Consider the following 16,304-nt stretch of genomic DNA (forward strand, 5'->3'; position numbering starts at 1 on the left):
GACATACGAAAGATCAATGACAGCACTGACAGTAGCAGTTTCATAACAAACAAATATCCGTCTGTTGACAGCAGTCCAAGAGGTAGGTATTATTACAGAAATAATTCAGAAACATCATAGCGTGAGCCTATTCTGTTCAGTTCTCAGATCTTCCAAATAGCTGGGCACACAGAAATTGTCTGCTTTTAACATTGTTTCCAGATGTATTCTTGGCCAGTATTCTTCTCTTTGGACTGATCTGCATGACCTGAACCTTGGGAACATTATACTCTGGGATAAAAATGTTATTCCCCGCTAATAAACAACAAAAGGTTGCAAGACAAAGATATTTGATGACTTAACATCTAAGCTGCTCTTCATCCCAGAATAAAGAGAAGCAGGAATTTTGACAGCTCCGCTCCCTTGTATTGTATGTGTATGTACAAATTGTCAAATTTGTATGCATCAACATGCTCCAAAATATTGAAGGAGTTTAATTAGATGGTTTCTGATTCTGTCTTACAGCATTCCACTGAATCACAGATTGCTATCGCATTATCATACTCTGTGTTCTTGGAGAAAAAGTAGACTGATAGAATTAGAGAAAAAAAACATGAAGTCTGGTATACAATTTGATGAAAGCTATATATCCAACCTCTACATTTCTGTGTCTGTCTGATTCTGTAATTTTGCTCTTAACGATACCTAATCTTTGTGGTAGGGCTGAAAGGCCATATGGATATTATCAGACATGCTGTCATCTTAGTATGGTGATAGTGTGTGTGACACATGCTGATCTGTGAGCAATACAACCAGTGCGCAACAGAGCTGCCCAGTATATACCTTTGGCCAATACCCAAAACTCTTCAGCATGACAGTGACAGAAGCTGGAAACAAGTTGCAAGAGCCAGAGCAAGAGAACATGGCCAGTTCCCAACAGCTGTCATTTCCAGGAGCCCCATGATTGTGTCCTGGCCAGACTGCCAACTTCCCACAGCCAGACCTGCAACATGACAGAAAGGGTCTGGTGGCTTCCCAGGAAAAAGCATTGCTATTAGTATTTCATGGGTTGCAACAATTATTCAAGCATTCTGCAGATCTACAGAGACTCCACAAGCAGTATTTTAAGCAGTATTACTTTTGACTTTTCAAATTTTAGGCAGCTGGATTTCATCTTCCAATGAACCACTAAACTAAGAAATCAATGTTGTTATTTCATAGGAGGATATTTATTTGCACCAAATAGTCAACACAGTACAAAGGATTCTCTGCTGAACTTAAGTCACATACCAGGTATACATCTTACATCTGATAAAAAGAATACTCTATCACTATAGAAGAAACCATGTCAATAATGAGACCAGCACAATAACAACTGCTAACAAGTTTCATGCCACTCAGTCCAGTCAAAGAAGTGAAATCTAGACACTACAACATTGCTCTATAAGCAGTGCCCAAGCCTAACTGGTGCAGAATTTATTAGAGAGCTTCTCTGTGTTGCCATTTTAGAATTATTTTTTTTTTTACTGTCTTGATTTTTTTCAGCAACATATCACAACATAATTGATCAAGCTATACTGACTATCTATGGATAAATTTAATTGTTTGTGAGAAAGGACTTCATCTCACAAATGGAAAGTAGACTGTGTTTTCAGAGTGGGTGTTTACTGGAAAGAAATTAGTCCCAGTGTGCATCAGAATGAACAATCTGCGGTCAGCTCATAGAGACAGTTTCACTTTCTTCTCTTTTATAAGAATTGTTCTTATGGAATGAGTTTCTTCTTTTGTCTTACGCTGGGGTCTGTTCGTCACCAAGAGCTATTCATTCGAGCACACATGAAGTCACACCAGAAGAACTTATTTTCTAAGAAGTGGAAACACTAGTGGAGCATCTTCTCCTTTCCTCAAGCACATCCCAACTCCGCATCAGCTCTCCCAGGAACTTCTAGTCTGGTTGGCACACTGGTTAGCAAACAGATTCTCTATTATTAAAACAATTTCAACACATATTCCAGAGCATGCGCTTGGCAGAGGCCTGTCCCTGTTACCTTGCAACTGAGATATTAAACTGTGTATAATCAGACTTCACACTACCAGCCTTCCTAGAAGCACCCACATTCTCTGGGGAAGTCTACATGTGCGTGATCACAGTACCACTGGCTTGTGGCCAGGCACACTCTCATTTCCTTAAGGCTTTCCTCTAGGCAAAGAAGCATGACCTTCCTGTCTTGTCCTGGTGAGACAAGAGTATGGCCAGATTTGACAGCTGGGAAACGTTGCTTTTTCTGTGATACAGATACAGCCTGTAGTACTGAGTGCCACCTTTGAAAGTTTTATGCTTCCCATGCAGAGGTAGCTGCATATGCACGAGTAGCTGCCAGACATTTAAAAACCTGTGCCGTTATTCTTTACTTTTACATACACTGAAACACTCATAACACTCTAGCAGTAAGAAATCAAAATATTTCAATCTCTTACCTTCAAGATTTCAGTTTCTCACTTCCCATACATATTTCTAAATATGTGTGTTACTTCAGCATCTAAAATGAACACTCTTCAGTATTCACAAGCATCATATTAAGATCACTTGACATTTGACTTAAATTTAAGATGCAATACACAAGTTTTTTGACAATTAACTTCAAAAGGTATTACTGTAAATCCATATAACTTGGTTGTTTGAACAATTATCCTGAATAGCACCGATTTTCGCTTATTTCAACAAAAGCATTGTTCCTTCCACTGGAACGTCTTAATTAGTTCAAACACATTTCACACATCTACACACACCTCCTGTCCTCTATTGATGCTTTATTCTCTCTAAGGAAAAACATTATCATTTGAACCAAGTTATTTTCCAAGCAGTATTACCCTTCAGCTCACTAGTAAAGTACACAGAATTTGCTTTTTAAGCACTTGAAAAAAAAATTATCATTTCAATGAAAGAAGGCATAATTAGTCAACTTTTTATTACAAATACAGACTGTGTTGTGTTGCCCAGACAGAATTTCAGGATAGCCTTCGTGCTCAACTCCAATTTCTGCACCACATTCTTTCCCTTCCTTTGAAGGTGAAGCTGAAGATCTCCTGCCAGTGGGAATCTCTGTTCCCATCAGGAAAGAGGTCATAGACTACAGCTGTGGATGCACATATTTCTCTTTCAGAAATGCTTCTTAAGTATTCCTTTTTTTGTTTGCTTTTTTTTTGTTGTTGTTGTTGGTTTGTTTAAACATGGGGAGCAATGTACTTAAGAAAGAAACAGTTGAATCACCATAAGTAGTTTTACTTACTAGCACCTACAGCCTTTGTCTCATTTTCTTGATGTCTGCTAGAAGCACCCTTCAGAACCACCAAACACTAAACCACAAATTCAAAGTGAGTTGCCTAAGTAAACAGAATTGATCAAGGGAATGAACTCCCTGACAGTGATATCAGTGGAGCTTGTGTCTGGAAAACTGTATTTCAGAGCCCAAAGGGATTCGTATTTATTTTAGATTCCTGCTGTAGATTTGGAAGTTTGTGCTGTGAGGTCTCTCACTTGTTTTTTCTTTTCCTCCGAGAACCGGATAGTGGGTCAGGAAAAAAATTGAAAGTATGTACTAATTATGCAGCATGTTGAAAGACACCCTTTTAACTTTCTAATATAAACAAGACAACAAACAAAGCTGTTGACATTATTCACTACCAGAAAGGAAATTATGATGACTGTGATTAGGACACAAACTTTTTTCTAAAGTTGTATTTTAAACGCATAAAAGTTACAGCAGTGTATAATGAGAGAATAATTCTATCACAGTCCTTTTTTGAGAATGCTTACAAACAATCCCAAAAAGAAAATGAAAGCATTTGCATATGGTAAGACATTTACTATCAAGAATCTGATCACAATGTCCTTCTGCTAGTTTTAGGAAACTAGCAATCTTAAACTCAAGCTATAAATTATAATGACTGCTGGCATTTCATAAAAGTGAAGTGTTTGCCTGCAAGCATAACTGTTTTGGTTTTGTCTATTGGATTATCACAAGAAATGAGCTCTGATTCCTCTAAACAAAAACTATTTGAAAGAAAAATGTCCATTTTCAGATTGAAAACCTTTAGAGAAAATTAGAACATATACAGTATAATTTTTAGTCTTTTATTTGAATGTCTGAGTTTTTATGACCTCAGTAAGGCTGATATTTAAAGAAGAGTTTTACTGATAAAAATTCCTTTTAGTCAGCTTAGTGTGCAATACCAGAAAAATTAGCTAGAATCTCAAAATAAATGTTTCTACTATCTTCATTCAGCTCTTATCTAAAGAAAAGGGGAAAATCTTCATTGATTTTATTACATTCTGAATACTAGCCAGCAGATAAGACTCTAAAATAACTGATTCATAAGAAGTCGAAACAAAGTGCTACGGATGGTTCACATTCTCACAACCATACTCCTAAATATGGAGAAGTTTCTTGTTTCCTCTGTGTATTCTTATCTTACTGTGACCTAAAAAAGTGGAATCCAGTAAAGATGAAAAGGATCCTTTTGTAATTTATACACTAACTTGACTTTCTGCCAGCTTCATGGACAAATACACTCTCTGGTAAAGTAAAATTTAAAAAAGGAGTTAAATTGTCTTAAATTTTTTGTTACTAAATTCTGTAGGAATCCTCCTGTGCTCTCACAAGTGGGACATGTGTGAAGGGATTAAATAGCCTTCCTTCATTCTTGGAATTCTTAAATCTTCAGGTATGTTCTAAACAAAAAAAAATTAAGCACAATTAAGTTCATATATACTTTGTCTTCCTAAAATGTGTAACTTACTTTTTCCCAGTGAGGTGCTCTACATTCTTAGATGTACTAGAAATGTCTAACTTTGTGGGCAAACTATAGAAATAGATATTTTTTAAGGAATAGATTTTGTTAATACTTTTTTAAATTTCTTTCAGTGATTTATTTAAAGCAGTTGAAAGATAAAGCAGTGGTTTTGCAGTAATGAAAATCCCAGTTCTTGTAGCACTTGTGTCTTGGCTCAATAGTTGCTGATTTGCTCCAAAATATATTACATAATAAAATGGAATTTCCAGACAGAAGCCAGTACTTTATAGCCTGATATATATCAGAGGGAACCTCTTCTACACTTTGGCTGCTAATTATATGCTATTGGTTCTTGACAGAAATGCCTTCTGGGTTACATTTATTTTTCGTTCCCCTGAAGCCATTTAGAGGAGACTCCATAGCGTACTTCCAGCTGCCAACGCAGAATCTATCTTTCAGTTGAGCAAAGTGAGAATTTCTAATGAGCAATTACATTCAGACTACAGAACCCTGTTTTTTTTTTGTTTTGTTTTGTTTGTTTGTTCTTACAAGTTTCTCTAAAGTTGGCAATTCGAAGATTAAAAAATTTTTATGAGGAGGGCATGCACCAGAAATAGCAGAAGTAGCATGTTTAGCAGCCACATCAACTTTTGGAAAGCTAATGGTGGAGTTGGTTGGAATCATCATTTCTGAGGAACTCTGGAAATGAGTTGTAGTATTCAGACTTAAATATTGGTTCCATGTGAAATTCAAGATTGCAAATTAATGATCTACAGAGAGTTGGTAGAATTTAAACTGCTTATTGAATGCATCAAGAAATTCATGGGAGAAAGCGGGGGGGTAACCTGATTTTACTTAAAATGAAAAAAGCAATGGAGTTTTCAACAGTTGTACTGATTATAGAAATTAACACTGTTTTCAAAATCTGTCTCAGTGGACAATTTCATAAACATGGAAGTGACTGAGAAAACTGGAATTGTTTGTGTGTCAGCACAAACCATTACATGGTGATCTAACAGATCGTATGAAATATGTGAGTAAAAATAAGGTAGACTGAATATAGTCTAGTGAAATTGCAGATGTTCCAAACTGAGCAAGACTGATTCATAAACCTGGGTAATCAGATTACCATAAGGATAGAAAAATGAAAATAATTCCACTACTAATGTTCTAGTTCAGTGCATAGTAACAGTTATCAAAAAATGCAATGTGTCATATAAACCTAGAGTACTACTTAAAATAAAATTGAATACTCTTCACTACCAGCCTTTAAAGCTACTTTTCCATGATAACATGGTAATGACAAGTAGTTTGAAGAAAAAAAATTAAGCAGAAAAAAAAGCCTCAGACATCAATGTTAACAAAAAAGAAATTTTTCTATATCTATCTATATATAATATATAAAATTATATCTCATAAAAAGTGAAAATTTCCCAAAGAAATTTGATTTAAAACTGTATACAAATATAACTCAACTTTTCTCAAAAATGACACAATATATATTTTTTAAAGATCTTTTTAAAAGCCAAAATGCTTTTTTCAACTGTAAGAATAACTAAGAGCTTTATCTTTTCTTATCAAAGAAGAAAGAAAAACAGCAACAAAAAAACCCACAATGGAAATAAAAAATGTCCAAGAAATACAGAAGCTTCTCAAGAAATAGATTTTGATTATTCACATACAAAAAGTTTCTTTCTTCTACAGTGACCTTTTCAAAAAGGCATTTAAATAAAAACTTGATACCAATAAAAGCAAAGACAATTTTACTAAATTATTAACTGTATCATAAATGAAGACTTTTTCTTAGAAAGGTGTAAATAATAATTTGTTCACAAGTTTTCATGAAGTAGCTACGCCTACATAAATGTTAATATACCTAGTGAAAAGCTGAAGTGATATGCACCTGGCAGAAAAAAAAAGCCAAGGTACCTACATCCGTAAAAGGAACAAAGCAGTATTGGGTGGAAGAAAAATGTGAATGCTAATGTTTTAAGCTACCATACATTGCCAGAATATCATATGTATGTTTTTGCCTTTATATACCAAACTTTTATGAAATCTAATATTTCAACCTTTCTATTCTTTAGAAGCAGAATCGCGTTTTCATGGTTTTAGTACATATACCGAGATAAAGACCTTCTTTCCTATTAGAACAAAATTTAGAGGAAAATACAGAAAGTGTAATAGCAATTTCTATCATTAGGGTAACTGTTTTTCCTTGTTTACATTTCCTTCACGAAATGAAGCTGTTCCCTCTCTTATCCTCTAAAGTTATCAAAAAATCTTGCTCACAAGAGCTGTGACTTGGGAGATATATGCTCTGTGATAATGACAAAGCAACGTTCCCTGGCTACAAACACGAAGTTATGGCATGGTTTCATTATGCAGAGTGTGTTTCCCAAAATGAACATTTTTAAGGATAAGGGGAAGGGACAACAAGGTGGACATCCTTGTGGGAGTTTGTAATAGACTGCCTAACCAGGATGAAGAGACAGATGAGGCATTCTGAACGCAGGAGTTGCATGATTGCCAGCCTTTGTTCTCATGGGGCACCTCCTCACTAGAGGGGACTGGCTGTTCACAAACAAGGAAGGACTAGTGGGAGACATGGAGGTTGGGGGCTGTCTTCAGCAGAGTGACCATGAAATAGTAGAGTTCTCAATTCTTAGTGAAGTTGGGGAGGGGGGGGGAGGGGTGCAAAACTGCTGCCTTGGACTTCTGGTGTGTGGACTTCCAACTGTTCAGGACACTAGTAGGGAGAGTCCCTTGGAATTCAGTTCCTGACAGATAAAAGAGACCATGAAGGCTGGACACTCCTTAAGAAGGAAGTCTTAAAGGCACAGGAGCAGGCTAACCCCCTGTGCTGCGAAATGAGCTGGCAGGGAAGCAGACCAACGTGGATGAACAGGGAGGCTCACGAGAAAACAAGAATTTAGCTCCTGTGGAAGAAGGGACAAGCAACTTGGGGAGAGTTCAAAGAAGCTGTTAGCATGTGCAGGAAGAAAATTAGGAAGGCAAAAGTCTAGCTTGAACTCAGCTTGGCTGCTGGGGTAAAAGAGAACAAAAAACTTTTTTACAAACATATTAACAGTAAGAAAAAGACTAAGGAAAATTTCTGTCCTTTACCAGACGCAGCAGGGAACATGATCACTGAGGATAAGCAAGAGGCTGATGTTCTCGATACCTTCTTTATACCTGTCTTTAAAAGTCAGACCAGTTATCCTCTACCTCCAGACCTGGAAGTGCCAGATAGGGAGCAGAATAAACCTCCCATTATTCATGTGGAAACAGTTAGAGACCTACTACTCCATCTGGTCTGCCCCAAGTCCATGAGGCCAGATGGAATCCATCCAAGGGTGCTGCGTGCAAGTGACAGCCAAGCCACTTTCCACCATGTATCAGCATTCCTGGTCAACAGGAGAGGTCCCGGAAGATAAGAGGCTTGCCGATGTGACTCCCATCTACAAGAAGGATCATAAGAAGTAGCTAGGAAACTATGGGCCTCTCAGCCTGACCTTGGCACCAAGTAAGGTTATGGAGCAGATCACACTGAGGGAGATCATACAGCATTTGCAGGACAACCAGAGGATCAGGCCTAGCCAGCATGGGTTGATGAAAGTCAGGTCCTGCTTGACCAACCTTCAGCAAAGTCTTCAACACTACCTCCCATACTGTCCTCCTGAAGAAGCTGTCAGCCTATGGCCTGGAAAGATACGCTCTTTGCTGGGTAAAGAACAGGCTGACTGGCTAGGTCTTGAGAGTAGTAGTGAATGGAGTCATATCCAGCTAGAAACTGGTCATGAGTAATTTCCACCAGAGTTGGTATTGGGGCCTGTTCTGTTCAATACCTTTATTGATGACCTGGATGAGGGCTTTGAGTGCATCCTCAGTGAGTTTGCAGATGACACTAAGTTGGCAGGAAGCATTGATCACCTGGAGCTAGGAAGGCCCTACAGAGTGATCTGGACAGGCTGGATAGCTGGGCAAATGCCCATGGGATGAAGTTAAATGAGACCAAATGTCAGGTCATGCACTTTGGCCACAACAACTGCAGGCTTAGGGCAGAGTGGCTGAAAGACTGTATAGAGGAAAAAGACCTGGAAGTATTGTTCGATGCTTAGCTGAACATGAGCCAGTAAGCATGTCATCCTGGCTTGTATCAGAAATAGTGTTGCCAGCAGGAGCAAGGAAGTGATCATCCCCCTATACTCAATCCAGGTGAGCCCACATGTGAGTACTGTCTTCAGTTTTGGCCCCTTCACTACAGAAAGACATTGATGCCCTAGAGTGTGTCCAGAGAAGGGCAGCAAAGCTGAAGTCCTATGAGGAGCAGCTAGGTGAACTAGGACTATTTAGTCCAGAGAACTGGAGGCTCAGAAGGTGACCTTATCACTCTCTACAACTACCTGAAAAGAGATTGTGGTGAGGTGGGTGTCAGTCTCTTCTCCCATGTAACTAGCAATAAGACTAAACAGAATGGCCTCAAGGTGCACCATGGGAGATTCGGGTTGGACGTTATGAAATACTTCTCCAAGAGCACAGTCAGGCACTGGAATGGACTGCCCAGAAAAGCAGTGGAGTCACCGACCCTGGAGGCATTCAGAAAATGTTGAGATGTTGTACCGAGGGACGTGGTTTAGTTGGAAATATTGGTGATAGGTGGATGGTTGGACTGGATGATCTTGGGGATCTTTTCCAACCTCGGTGATTCTATGATTATTCTTACTGTAAATACGCATGTAATATGTTGGGTTATAAATTATTAAGAAACTTCTAAAACATCTTATAGTTAACTGGATAATTTTCTGAAAACAGTAGTTCACTCAATATTGAGGTGTGGACAGAAAGACAAGTTAAAAATGAATAGGAATAAAGTAACATACACAGAAAATAATTTACACTGACTAGATCTTTAGCACGTACATCTTCTGAACACATAATGGGTGATCACCTTTCACAAGAGAATGTTTCAGTATGACACTATGTAAGTAGAAGATTTCCAAATTAAACAGTATTATAGAATGGAAAAAGAAAGATAAGGCTGTTTAGCTCTGATACAAGTTGCCCTGGACAAGATAATAGGGAAAATGGCCAGGAATTTTTTTTTCTTTCTTGTTGTAAAAAACAAAACAAAACAAAACAAAAAAAAAACAAACAAAAAAAACCAACAACCTGACAGTAATCTGAAGACACTGTGTGATTTAAAATTAAAAAGAGGAAACACTCTTTCATATACTGCATTTCAAAGTCATATCACTCATAGCTGCATTATTTTGAATTCTAAAGATATTAACAGATTAAAAAAAAAAAAAAAAACGGTTAAGCAAACTGGTGTAGAATAGATGTGTAAGTAGCTCTCAGACATGATGGTACAGATGTTTCCACCCCAGAATTCTACTAGAATCTACAAGATTCTACTAGATCTTCAGAAGACAGGACAGCACAGTGGATACATTCTTGTAAGCTTCTTCTCCTGACCACTTTCTGGGACAGGATGTTGGGTTAGATGGATCTCAAAACTAACACGATGCAGCCATATTTATTTTTGCGTAACTGCTTGTGAATGCTACAGAAGCATCCTAGTGCTTTCTAAAAGCGTTAGAAAATGAATTTGCATGATCTAACTGCTTCAGTGATCATATGGTATTTAGATTGTAAGACTTTAACTTGAATTGTTCTGTCTCCGGCCATTACATTCTCCCTCAATAGACAGGGAAATCTTCTCTAGTTTCTGAGTAGACAGAAGGGTCCTGGGAGGGGATAGAGCTTCAGAATGGGAAAAACTGAGAATTATCAATTCAATCAGTTTCCTGTCTTTCAAGAGCCTCATGCCTTATCACATAATGAAATATAAACACAAACCCTGTTTTCCTGAAGTATTTTCAGTTTGGTTCATAGTAAAACACTGTGATAATTACCCATTAAAAAAACCCAATTAAATTAGCACATTACTTTAGAAGTAAATTTTATGCCAGTGATGATAATGGATCCAAAGTGTGTGCTAGTCATTTTTCTTTCCATGACATTATTTAAAAGAACTATTAACAAGGCGACCCACCACTTGTTTTAACCAGAGTCCACTGTGTAAGTCTGACATGCTGTGATTACTCAGTGTCTTGAACTTACAGCCTATGACCTGTTCTCTCCCATCTCACACACTGTTCTTTCTGCTCCAGGAGACAACTGGGATCATCAGAATAGCTACAGAGAGCCTCTAAGAAAAGTTCTGCTAGTGGCCTGGGATATGGGCGCATTGCTAATAGGTGTCCAAACAATTCACGTAGCCAGGCTACTGGATAATGGAAGAAGAGTTGGTTTAGCAATGTAATAAAAACTCAGGGACCACTTGGGTCAGGAACCAGCAACAATATTTTTCAGATGATTTCCCATGGAAGAAAGATTGTTTGATCGCACTAGATATCTAGGTCCATGAAATAGGTTTTGCTTAATTGCTTCTGTCCCTAGAAATGATGACAAAAGGTTTTTAAATGTAGCTGCAGAAGGCAAAGCATTAACAGGACATACGGAAATTGCTACAGGCAGAGGAAGAAGGTGGTTCTTAGTAGCAGGCTCAAGAGTATCTGTTTTCTGAAACCTGAGCTTAAATAAATGACATGGACTTTTGGTAGCCTTAATTCCCAGCAGCCCACCCTGAGAAACTTAAGTTAGAAAGCAGTTCAAAATTCTCATCTCTGTCTCTCCTATGCTGGGAGTATCTCCCTCCCTCATACCTCTTTCCTAGCCTTGTGCAGAGATAGTATTCCTTTTCCACAGGGATGATTCCAGTTTTAACTGCTTGATCTCTTCCTATGAGCTTCTTGTGACTGTTCTAGTCACTAAGCACATTTTTACTGGAGCAGCATGATGAATCTGCTTTCTCTAGAAATTGGAAACAGGACTGGAAAATGATATAAATCATCTCATGCTCTAAAATATTATAACATTTTAGAGGATTTATGCATTTAATGTGTTTGTATTCTTCTGCAGATGTAGTTAAATATCAGAGATAGCTGATGGTTATCCCTGCTAGTAGGTATTTCTCTTAAATTCTACAGTTAGTATTCAGGGCTTCATATGCTTTGGATATTGCATTCTATTTTCAATGTTTCTTTCACAATCTCTTCCACAGTTTGTAATTGTGAGAGATTTACTCTGAAAAAATAGTAGGTATGCCAGTGCAATTTCTTCTCTTTAAAACGAATGTTTGTTTGTTTGTTTTAATATATTTATCTTTTTTCAAAATATTGAGGCTGTCACTAAAAGAGTTAAGCACCCCTAGGACTATAATGCTTGCCCAGACAAATGCACATTCCTGTCTGTAAAGACCTAGCTGGAATGTCTAGCATCAGAATTTAACATTTTGTGCAGTCAATTCTATTTCACATACTAAGCCACAAACCATTATAGTTGAAAACAGTAGAAGGTCTGTTTTAAATTAGGTGACGCAAATACAGTAGTAACAGAAACCATGGAAAAAAGCACAGATGTATAGAGTATATGTACATGCAAGGCAGCCAACTACGAAAGGCAGGTATCAGTTAAAATGCTTTCTGAAGGATGAAGTTACATTTCAGCAAACAGTATGAATGTAAAAAAAGCAATATATTAATTGAACAAAAAGCAACAATGTTGTATGCTTCTCATCTCCCGAAGTTCTATAGAACATGAAAGAAACAGGTGATCCCCAACAAGTCTTCTGTGAAGACGTTGTATGCGGGGGAGGGTTATCTTCCTTGGAATGCACATCAAGAGAGCCCAATATGAACTGCTAAAACAAGTAACCTAGTCTCATGTAAAACATGCTGATTTAGCAGGAATAAAGCAGTCACAGATGGAGTGCCCAAAACAGCTCATTTTATCCCCTATATCTAGTTCGTATATTCTTTTTTTCCTGATGTTTCTCTGTAAGAATTTTTTTACCTCAATCAATTAATTTTTTTGATTTCTCCCCTATTTTTCTAAATAGTATTTTCTTCTCCATTGTATAATACACAGCACATGTGAAAAAAAACAATTTGCTTAGAAATTACTCTCACAGATTCTTCAAATACATGTGACAATTTAGAATGCAGTTTTTTTCCTAAAATTGTTGTGATAGACTCTCTTATGATATAGTACTAAAAAAAAGTCAACAGAGTAGAAGAGGCAATGGCATTCTTAAAACTTGTATACTTGGATATAACAAAGCTATTTCCTCTTCAGATGTAACTGTAGCATATCACACATATAGCCTATATGCACTGCTTATTCTTTTTACTAAAATAAATAGTCTGACTGAGGCGAGAAATTAAAATTAGTCTTTGTTGTTGAAAAGAACATTTTTGCAATAAATGTATAAAAACTAGCCTTTTACGCAGTCAGCCCATAATTCAGGAATGGAAGTCTGTAGCATACAGTGGGACTGTCAGAATAATTAAGTCAATTTTTATCTTATGTCACTTTTGTAATGTCTTTGCATTCAGTTTCTTAACAGCTGTCTCAAACTCTAACAGCTGGAATACCTTGGGAATGGCAGAAAGTTTTTTTCGTTAAAATATCAACCATTCAGTGTTGTCATATTCAGATATACTATGTATCTAATAAATGCCTTCCCAGTGGCACTTGAAAAACATTGAAACTAGAACAGATTTGAATATTTTTTTCCCCCGCAAACTCAGGAAAGAAACGAACTTGTACCCCAATGTTTCCTAACTGATTTCTAAAGTAATTAAACACATACTTCTCGGTGAAAAAAATTAATAAGATTTAACTTTGAAGAAATGTCCTTAGCTCCAATGTCTTTCAGAAGCCTCGTTTAGATTTTTTCTTCCTTGCACTCATACTTTATTGCATTTCTTCAATAAATGAAGATGAAGAGTAAATCTACGGGGATTAGAGTATTATCATGTACACATTTGTAAACTGTGTACACATTTAGAGTAAATCTCAATATATACAGACTAATGCAGGTACTGGGGATCTGTTGCATGACTTTCTCCTTCACACCTGAAGGATTCAGAAGAATAAGATGCAAGTCCAAACTGTAGATCCTGTTCTACTTCGTCAGAGAGATCACTTCTAGTAACTTCAGTTCCACATTATCCTGATCCCTACATTCAGCTTACCCTTCAAATCTCCACGTACTTTGAGCAAAGTACTTGATTGAATCAAGGGTCAAGTTCTTTGACCATGCATACACATGCGCTTGTGATTATTTGGGTTTACTTCTGTTATTTGAAGTAATTCTCCTTTTTCTTTTTTTAAATCTTGAAACATTGCATACATGGCTTACTTCCTCTGATTTACACATTGCTGACCTCATCATGCAGTGACAGTATCACCCAATGTGCCATAGCATGTGGATTTCATAAATTCATCATGGTTGCCAAGCCAAATTTCATAAATTCCCATTGTTAGCTTTATATTCAGCCTTTGAAACATGCACATAGAGGACAGTCTCACGCATTGCCTTAGTCCTGCAATATCTAGATACAATGCAGCATGATTTTGTCACTTTTATTTAACGTGCTTGACGCTTGCATGTCTTACTCTAAACAGAGATTCTGATTAACAAAACTACATCTTCTTCGAGTCATCTAACAAGAGAAGAACAGCTGTGTCAGAGTTCCTGTTGATAGTTGTCATACTCTCTCTCCCACATTACACTCCTGCGGAATAGGGTATTTGCAATAGGTGTATGCGTGTTGGGTTAGGGGCTGGATGGAGGGAGGCACTATTGTAGTATTAAGAAGGTGCTTCAGTGTGGTAGATTATTTAAGCCTTTCTGCTACACTGAAGTGTCATCTGCCCCCATGTCATCAAGTAGAGTGAGAAACAAGGAACCAGTAACAACCTATCTTAGCAACTTTACACAGGAGTTGTCTACATTTATGCAAATCATTATAGATACTTTATTTGGTAGACTGACTTAATTCTTTTTCTACAAGCAGACATTAGCATTTTAAATAAAGTTAAAATCTATGAAACTTAAAATTTCCTTCAGATTTTATAAGTTTCTTAACATCTCAAGTTCAGGAATACTTTCTTATTGTTTTTCCTTGTTAATCTACATTTTGTAGCATCTATTTTATATTTCATGACAGTGTAAAGAAAATACAGGAAATAGTGCATAATGATATGACTCTGGCACTGTAATTTTGGTCATGTGCATCCAAATGATCACATTCCTTTGATATGCCATAGTAAGTTTTAAAACTGTGCATTTAACGGTAAGTCTGGTAAGCCACAATTGTAGAGCATGGTAATGCTTGTTTTGGCTTTGCAAAATAAGATATCAAAGTGGTATAAGATCAGCTTGCCATATTTGGCACCATCAAGTTTAACTTAAACTTGTATTCTAGGTGAATGGATAGTCAAATAAAACCATCCCTCTGGAAATAGCAGGGTACTGTATATAAATTAAAAGAATTATTGGTTGTAAAGCAGTCTGGACTGAATATAACAGATTCAGCTGGCTTGAGCTCAGGGAGCTGTTTCATTTGCTTCATAACAGGGCTTTTGTTTCAGAATCTAGAGAGCCTATGTTTATCCCAGCAAAAAACTTCTTAGATGAATTAACTATGTGTAGGTTTGACAGTGTACTTACTGGGACCTCCAGATGCGTGTTTTGTCCATACCATTTAGAATTTGGTGTGGCTGTCCATAGTACCCTACTGTACAAATTTGAAGTAAGCCAAAGCCTTCTCTTCAAAGCCTTTATTTTATATAAGAATGTTAGCCTTTAAATTCTGGTATCTCAGGACTCGTAACTCAGTGTAATTTCCCCTTTTTAACAAAATAATTTTCCTAGTTCTAGCTCTCAATTCTTGTTTCTTGCTTTAACAGACTGCCTGACAGCAATTCAACCCTGGTCAAAGATAGGATAGTGTACTCCTGGGCCTTAGGTTAGCCTAATTTCAAGATTAATTCCGTAGGTGGAGGAGAAAGAAGACGATACATTTTCAGCAGATTCTTTAGAGAGAAATAAAAATAAAAAGCCAGCTAATTAAAACTGCCCAAAGGTTTGGGAAGTTATAGACATTCTGTGGGAGGCAGGCTGAGGAAGGAAATGCAGGTGAAGTAAAGACACACGTGAAGTTTATCACATGATTCCAGAACTCATTGTGGAGATAACAGCCATATGCTAACAAGCAGGCAAGAAAAAGCGTTCCAGCTCACCAAAAAGAAAAACAGACTCCTCTAATGCAAGTGTGCTTATGACGATGTGCAACAGGCTACTAAGCAAGCCAGAACTCTGAGGCAGAACTGTCTGCACCATTGCCTTAGAATTAGTTCTTCAAAAGTTCTTAATCCATATTTTAAGTAGAATCCCTAGTGGAACAAGGTAGCTTTTAAATAAGAGGAAATTCAGTTATATTGAAATAAACAAGTTCAAATTAAATATTTTATATGCAAACTCCTCTGTATTTTTGGTAGCCATACAGCCAAATCCTGCTCCAAGGTTCAGCACTTTTCTATTCTCAGGTTACTGCAAACTCAGCATCTTCGTATGTATATATATGTGTGTGTGTGTGTGTGTGTATATATATATA

The 16,304-nt window shown here is 37.2% G+C and overlaps 1 long non-coding RNA gene across 4 annotated transcripts in view; it reads left to right on the plus strand.

The window, feature by feature from the left end:
• Positions 1-16,276, plus strand: part of LOC122161088 — a 61,681-nt gene extending 45,405 nt beyond the window's left edge. For 3 of the 4 annotated variants that reach the window (XR_006169074.1, XR_006169075.1, XR_006169076.1), the window contains one exon: positions 202-391. This is a non-coding gene — a long non-coding RNA (uncharacterized LOC122161088). Of the gene's footprint in view, positions 1-201; positions 392-4,620; positions 4,705-10,949 lie in introns of those variants that run through there. The other variant, XR_006169077.1, reaches the window with a different exon arrangement.
• Positions 16,277-16,304: the final 28 nt, after the last annotated feature.

Source organism: Centrocercus urophasianus, unplaced genomic scaffold, assembly GCF_019232065.1.
Source record: "Centrocercus urophasianus isolate 14NV4802_14NV808 unplaced genomic scaffold, USGS_Curo_1.0 seq_18, whole genome shotgun sequence".
In the NCBI taxonomy this organism is placed as follows: Eukaryota; Metazoa; Chordata; class Aves; order Galliformes; family Phasianidae; genus Centrocercus; species Centrocercus urophasianus.